The sequence below is a fragment of the Copadichromis virginalis genome, linkage group LG2, assembly GCF_057382275.1.
Source record: "Copadichromis virginalis isolate Kocher_CV1m ecotype Utaka linkage group LG2, C_Virginalis_male_GT1.1, whole genome shotgun sequence".
In the NCBI taxonomy this organism is placed as follows: Eukaryota; Metazoa; Chordata; class Actinopteri; order Cichliformes; family Cichlidae; genus Copadichromis; species Copadichromis virginalis.
Window position 1 is genome coordinate 38,070,758 of NC_140619.1, and position 8,259 is coordinate 38,079,016.

At 36.4% G+C, this 8,259-nt stretch overlaps 1 long non-coding RNA gene and 1 pseudogene across 2 annotated transcripts; one reads left to right on the forward strand and one right to left on the reverse strand.

The window, feature by feature from the left end:
• Positions 1–646: 646 nt before the first annotated feature.
• LOC146717977 (uncharacterized) lies at positions 647–2,593 on the reverse strand (annotated as a pseudogene). The gene is made up of 4 exons (XR_014915479.1): positions 2,165–2,593; positions 1,868–1,975; positions 1,542–1,749; positions 647–1,352 (listed from the first exon to the last, which is right to left on the reverse strand). The product of XR_014915479.1 is annotated as an uncharacterized LOC146717977 (transcript).
• A 98-nt stretch (positions 2,594–2,691) lies between these two features.
• On the forward strand, positions 2,692–3,600 carry LOC146717978 (uncharacterized). Its single transcript, XR_014915481.1, has 2 exons — positions 2,692–2,902; positions 3,277–3,600. It is a non-coding gene; the product is annotated as an uncharacterized LOC146717978 (long non-coding RNA).
• The last annotated feature ends 4,659 nt before the right edge of the window (positions 3,601–8,259 follow it).

Here is an 8,259-nt window from a genome sequence, read left to right on the forward strand (position 1 = left end):
TAAAGCATCACTGACATGGTTTAATACAGAAAGAAGAATTGGTACCACTTTACAATAAGGCTCCCCTTATAGATGCTAATAAATAGTTTATAGCTATATTATTAATTAATTTGTAAATGCTTTATAAACCATTATTAATGGTTTATTATGCATTAGTTAAGGGTGAGAAAGAGGAAAAAAACTGACCGGTTTCTTGCCAAATAGTGAGCCAAATGTGTTCACCTATATATTTCATCTAGAGTTGCTATATTAAACATTTCAGACTAAGTTACTATCCTGTAAGCACAATCAGCATTTGTAAACATATTTTTTATCATATAAAATTGTACTTCAGAAATGCATTATAAATATCCACAACTATCAATCGGAGCTTTGTTGTAAAGTGTAAAGCATAAAACCATTTATAAATGCCAAATGGGAGCCTTATTGTAAAGTGTAAAGCATAACACCATTTATTAATCACTAATAAACATAAATGACAAAAGAGAGTTTTGTTGTAAAGTTTAAAACATGTCAACATTTATTAAGGACTAATAAACATTTATAAATGCCAAATGGGAGCCTTATTGTAAAGTGTAAAGCATAACACCATTTATTAATGACTACTAAACATTTATAAATGACAAAAGATAGCTTTGTGGTAAAGTTTAAAACATGTCAACATTTATTAATCACTAATAAACATTTATAATTGCCAAAAGTGAGTCTTAAATGTATAATGTCACCATTTATAACACTTAGACCTAAATTACAATCAGTGCTTGAAATAACATTTAACTACTGTCAAAAATGGCAATGTATTGTAAGAGTAACACATGTAACATTAAATGTGTTTTTTAAAACACCAAACAGTCACCCACTCCAAAAAAAGTTCATGCCAGACTGGTTCAAACTGGAAATACTTTTTGTATGTCCTTAAATAAGCGTCCCAGTGGTCCATCAGGGTGTCGCGAACCAAGCCAAGATGACCACTCAAGAACCATCAGGTGTTCCTCCAGCAACTTCTCAGTGCGATTTCCTCTTAGTCTACGGACATGTCCTTTGATGGTCATCCAAGCCCTTTCGATATGCTGTGTATGACTGCCAGATTGAGGATCTACAAACCACCTGCTGTGATTTACAGTGTAATGTCTGTACCCTATGTTTGTCAAAACATTTTTCTAGGCTCTCCACTCATCACTGATAATGGCACTACCCAACTTAGCATGCTGTCTGATCAGAGGAACAAGGTGGCGCCTTGATCGTTTTTCAACAAGTTTTAACACGAGCCTTCGCCTTTTGTCTTTAATTCCCATCATTCCAAATACCCATTTCTTCCTTTTCCATGCATTTCCAAAGCGTCCACGTGCATACTGAAAACAAAAAGAATAAAATTAAACAGAATTAAAATGAAAAAGAATAAAATTAAATATCTACAAAGAAACATTCAAAAAGATGGTTGCTTCTACTAATTTTTTTTACTTATGGTAAAGGTTTCCATGTTTAGAGGACACAGTCAGATCTGCATTGATTCTAACAAACCTGTCTGAGAGTTTACCAACCTTTCGCTGATGACGGAGACAGCTTTCATCTATAACCACAAATTCTCTGTCACCACCAAGACGGTGTCCATTGTTTATTCTGTGTCTTTTAATTGCACGTATACAAACATGTCGAATGTGTCTTGCCATGCTACTTAGTGTTCTGGAGCTGCCAGCCACTTCATCATCGATCATATCTACTTGTCTGAGCCTGAGCCCTTGTGAAAATCTGTGATAGAAATTGAGGCAATTATTACTTACTGAGGCCCTAATTTTATTTCACAAGTCTCGTATTGGTGTTCAATTATGAAAGGTGCATTGCTATTAATGTCTACATCTACATATACCTGTAAATGAACTTCATCCAACTGAAAAGAGATGTTTTTGATTTCTCAAAGAGGGAGCCAGTTCTAATTGTTCTGGAAACTCTCCTATGACTTGCTCTTTTGCAGCACCTGAGAACATATCAATGAGTTAAGTAAAGAAATGGACCCTTAAACAAGAGCATTAATTGAAAAGATAATCACAAAATTAAGTATGAAGAAAATAATAATGAAAAGAGGTTAATGCTCCCTCTTGCATTGATAACCGAAATATTTTGTTATATTTACTACATGCACTACATTATCATGCATTATACATACCACATATATTGGTCTTTCTTCACCACGGAAATCATTTTCATCTTATGGTGACAAACAGGACATCTAAGCTTCTTTTTTAGCAGGTGTTTCTTCTGCAGCCATTTAATGAGCCTTAGTGCCTTATATTTAGTTTGTTTTCCTTCTATTCTGGCGCGCAATCTCATTCCCAAAGACATTCTGGTGGAAAAAAATGAGTAATTTATTTTATTATCACCTCGAAACACCGTAAAATACTCTATGGGAGTCTAGTGCAAATCGGTTCAGAGTTAAAGAACTTCACATGCTATATAAAACAAGCCCTATAATCAAAAATAGTCCCACGCAAAAAAGAGGATTGTCTCACCTGTTATAATGTATCTCCGACTTTGTTATGTAGATCTAACCCGCTGGATTCATGCTAAAAAAATATGTTCTGCTGCCAAAGGGAGGGAAAACAAATTTAATTTAAACGCAGAGGAGCTTATACAACCATCCAATCACAGTTAACTTTATTAAGGAAAGCCCCTCCTCTCAGAGCGCGACAGGCAGTGGAGCGCTCTGGAAGGTCAAGCCAAAGGGGCACGAACAGACACACTGAAGGCGCTCGTTCAAGTTGCTGCGCCATGGATGGAGCAGAAGATAAAAATTTGTGTGCGTCTGCGACTTACACAGTTAGCACACATTCGAAGAGATACAAAAAGCAGAGACTGGATGATCTAGATTGCACTAAGCCAACGACGTCAGCAGTTAGACATGAAGGTGAGTATAATGCTAGCTAGCTACCGAGCCATTTGGCTGCTAGCTACAGTGGCTAACTAACATCACATAACATGTGAATAGCTCTATTACTATTGGTTATTCCAAACGATTGATATCACTTAGTTGTATATTTTTAGTTTTGTTTATGTGCATCATTAAATTTATATTAAACACCCTGGTAAGGCAGTACACATAAGAATTATTTGCCTTGTTTTAGAAATGTCTGAACCACCACATGTGCATATAACATAATTTTTACAAAGTGGCTTTTTATAAATTCAAGTTGTAACCGTTTTTAATCAATATTTTGAGTTTCCCAAGTTTAGATTATAACTTATTTTAGTATTGTAATTTAATAATTGTTTGTTCTTTAGATTCTTCTTCTAATCCTGCCCCTACTGCAACTGCCCTTCTTAACAAGGAGCGAGAGAAACTGACTTTTCTTAAGGAGGAACTGGAGCGCAACACCCTGATGGACCACTGGGACGCTTATTTAAGGACATACAAAAAATATTTCCAGTTTGAACCAGTCTGGCATGAACTTTTTTTGGAGTGGGTGACTGTTTGGTGTTTTAAAAAACACATTTAATGTTACATGTGTTACTCTTACAATACATTGCCATTTTTGACAGTAGTTAAATGTTATTTCAAGCACTGATTGTAATTTAGGTCTAAGTGTTATAAATGGTGACATTATACATTTAAGACTCACTTTTGGCAATTATAAATGTTTATTAGTGATTAATAAATGTTGACATGTTTTAAACTTTACCACAAAGCTATCTTTTGTCATTTATAATGTTTAGTAGTCATTAATAAATGGTTTTATGCTTTACACTTTACAACAAAGCTCCGATTGATAGTTGTGGATATTTATAATGCATTTCTGAAGTACAATTTTATATGATAAAAAATATGTTTACAAATGCTGATTGTGCTTACAGGATAGTAACTTAGTCTGAAATGTTTAATATAGCAACTCTAGATGAAATATATAGGTGAACACATTTGGCTCACTATTTGGCAAGAAACCGGTCAGTTTTTTTTCCTCTTTCTCACCCTTAACTAATGCATAATAAACCATTAATAATGGTTTATAAAGCATTTACAAATTAATTAATAATATAGCTATAAACTATTTATTAGCATCTAAATTCTTCACTCTGCACCTTTACACAAGCACATGGATAAAAATCACTGTAACTTAGTAGCTTATAGACATTATTCTATCAATAAGACTGGATGAGAAGTTGAGCTGCTAACTACTCAAAGTCACAACACTAGAACCTGTCACAAACGCTCACGGTGTTAGCTTGCCTTTCTTTACCCGGGGTGAGTACTTTTACGCTTTATCTCCTTTTTTCCCTTGATGTAGGCTTGTACACGACCATATCCATGCCAAGTCATCAAGACCTCTGTTGCTAAGATAGCTATTCTTGAATTCAACTCCATAAGAGTCTCTTTAGAGTGTACATGACAAATGAAGTACAAAAAATCAAAAAGCCTAGACGCTAAAGAGAGATTAAAAAAAGTTGTATCAGGGATTCAGATGCAGTTCAGTGTGGACAGATGGCACATAGACTGCTAAGGTTGAGGACTCCATCTCCAAAGGGCCACTCACAGTAAAAATGTAAGTACTCGTTCTACTTGTAAAGCACTCTGGATGAAAGCATCCACCCAGTCATGTGTTAAGATATAATGCAGCACACCCATTAGGTTCCTGAGCAAATCTCTGATGTTAACCCTTCCCTCTAACTTCAGAAATAGTTTTGATATTTCCTGCTGCAATTTCATTCCTTCTCACCTTTCCTTATCATACCACCCATTTTTTTCATCCCTCTCCCTTTATGTCACCTTTAAGGCAAGCAGTGCCATAGATGAGAGTGGGTTGGCTTCAGAGGAAGCCAATTTACTTGGAACATAAAAGAGTAGCACTTTTCTTTTCATTTGAAAGATGCCGCTGTTGCATTCTACAATAGACTGGAAGGCTGTCAAAACTGTCCTTTGAAACCAATAAGAAGACATTTCTCACTAGCAGACATCTTTAATGGGAAAAAAAGGAAAAATTCAGGCTAAATATATGTCATTTCAGGGTATGGATTTAATGCAGCAATTTCTTTTTCTGAACAGATGGAAAAGCATTCACCCAGAACCAAACAAAACTATCTGAGGAGATTCTTTTGGCTTGGTAGTAGAGTTTCTGCTATAATTGAAGCCATTGAGGAGCTTTAAAGGGGGTCACAGCGTGATAAATCCTCACCAGTGAAGACAAGTGCAGGGGTTCACAATTGAAGCTGACATGTAGCTTTCCTTAAATATACCTTTCAGAAGCAGAATCAGAGAGTATTTGTTTATGGTGGTCGTGTGAGGATACAAAAATAGATGAACAAAATTGAAAACAGACACAAAAATGTTGTTTTCAAAAGGATGTTTTTTCCCCCCATGCGCTCTGTTGTTTTTTTTGTGAGGACGATTGTGAGTCATTGTGCTATTTCCTAAGCTCTTGGTTGTGTGTCCAGCGGGCAACATCGGTGTGTGCTGGGAATAGAGAGCTGCAGGTTACATATGGCAGCTATCACAGGAAGCAGGACCCCTAGCGACTCCACCTGGAACATTACATGCAGCTTCCTCCTCACTGACCTTTAACTGCACTCAGCATCCCGCGCTCTCTTGCCATCAGGCACTCTGTGTAACTTTACCCCCCCCTTAGCTTTGGTTTTCTCTTGCTTAAACAAAAATAATTTTATAAGAACTAGTAAGTTTAAAAGAGAAATGCTATTCTGTCTTGCTCATTCATGCATCCCTCCATCCATCCATTGCACTTATTCAGCTGAGGGTTGCAGAGGGGCCTGTCATAGGGCAGGGGGGGTTCGGTGAATATTAAATTTACCTTATGTGAATTTCACCTGTCATCACTTGAAGTGTTTATTAGCCTGTTGACATAGTTTTTTTTTTTTTTTAACTTGATTAGAATTTAAGGGTGAAATGCCAAAACTCTATATAGGTTTCAAAAAATAATTGTACTGAATACAGCATGGAAAGCTTTTGAAGCTCCAGTGGGATATATGTGGAGTCTGATAACAGCTTGCATGATTAATAATGAGAAAAACATATATATCTTGGCATATGATGTTAGAAAAAAGTGGATTCTCTGACCTCTGTACCCGATCTCTCATCTCTGAATGATGCAAGTGGCTTGAGGCTCCATTATAAGGTCTTAACAAGCACATCCAAATACCCAACCTTACTATTGTCAGTTGAGTTGGATTGCAGGTAATGTTGACATAGAGTTTAAGAGAAAAGAAATATGACAAGTTTTTTTAAAAAGACTAACTACTTCTGCTGTATCCTTTGTTTTGGTTTAGACATGGACACGGAGAAGCTGCATTCAGCTTTTATGCTCCTTATATCTGGAAGAAACTCCCAGAAAGCCTCAGATCAGCTGAAACACTCAGTTTATTTAAATCCAGGTTGAAGACTCACCTGTTCTCAGCTGTATTTGAATAAAACACCAAATCCACACTTTTAAGCTTCAATTTCAAAACTTACATTTTAACTACTGATTTTATCTACTGTTCTGATTTTATCTACTGTTTTTAATCAATTTTAAATCATGCTTTTTATTTGTTTTTGTTCTTTAATGTCTCTGTAAAGCACTTTGAATCACCTTGTTGTTGAATTGTGCTATATAAATAAACTTGCCTTGCCTTATTTACAAGACCAACCATGTTGGTGAACTATTTTATTAAGTAGTTCTAGTTTTATATTTAACCTCCTAGGACCTGGAATCCACATATGTGGACTTCACATTTTGGGTTGTCTCGACCAAAATACTACATTTTGCTCTACAAGGGCCTGATATCCACTTACGAGGATGTTATACTGTCACTGTTCTATCGAAGTTTAAAGTGAATGTCCCCATATGTGGATCTCATTTTTGTCACAAACAAACATCAGGTTAAAAAAAAATCAACAAAAAAAAAAATCACGCAATTTTTTGGTTTTTACATTCGTCAGGTCCCAATCAGCCCAAAGACAAATTAAAAATGCATGCCATGAAAGAGTTCGGGTCTTAGGAGGTTAAAGTTTATTAATTATAATAAATATTGAAAAAATACACTAACTAGTTAAACAGTAACAGCAGGACTTCATTAAGGCAGTGATGAAAATGTGAAAGTACAAAGAGCATGCTTTTTGTCTTCCTTCGTCTACACGGGAGAAACATAAGGCTTGTTCAAACATTGTCATTGCATCTTTTTTGTTTTTGTGTATGGCTGGCACACACACACACACACACACACACACCCTTTTCCACTCTAGCCCTTTAGTGCTGAAGACCTACATTTCATTTACTGCATTGGGGAATTACACTGAGTGTCTTTAATGGCCCTCACTTCCTCTGGCTGCCCCCCTCATACTTTTTCTTGTCAAGCTTGTCTGCTTGTAATCACCCTCAAGTAAAAGCCAAAGATGCCCTTTGAAACCATCTTGACTATGTGCCCCTAGTATGGATTCCATCCTACTTTCAAAGCCAAAAGTTCAGTCACACTCGTAGTGTGTCTGAAAAAAACATTGTATTTTAAGTTGTCTATAGAATAAAAAAGTCATAAAATGTGATATTACTACCTTCTTGTCCTTCTATATTGTTCTCCTTGCTCAGACAAACTTGTCAGAATTTGTAATTTAATGCTGAATCGTGCAATAGATAGCAGCATGTTTTAGCTGACTGTAAAATAAAGGCAGGCAAAGTATCACCTTGCTGCTGTCCTAGAGCTAGTGTGTGTGCGTGTGTGTGTTGTGGCTTTGAGTATGAGGCCGAGAGCAGCCGTTAGTGTGTGCATGTTTCAGTTTTAATGCCATCATCATCTCCAAGGTCAGTGGACGGAGGCATTTGGGCCATGCGCCAGAGCAAGCTGTGACATGAGTAGGACAGAGCCATAAAGTACATTTGATGCCTTTTACCATAACTTTGCTACAGGCTCTTCAGCACTAAAGCTACAGGACTGGATAATAGCTCCTCTTGGGCCCATAATTCAAAATTTCATGTCCAACCCTTTGAGTACTGAATGAAAAATGTACTGCACTTTTTTCTAATTTAGGAGATGACTGATGGAAGGCTACAGCTTTACAACCATAGGGAAGCGATTTTAGTTGTGTACATGAATGAGTACTTCATTTAAACTCTGCTTGAGGTACTTTCCAAATAACTGCTAGATCCAGTTTTTCTGTGTGTGTCAGAAATCAAGCATCAAGTATAATGTAATGATGGTTGCTGTAATCATGTCATTTTAATTTCCATCTTGTTTGCCTATGACACATGTATACAGTGCAATCAACCATAGTCATAAGAACCATTT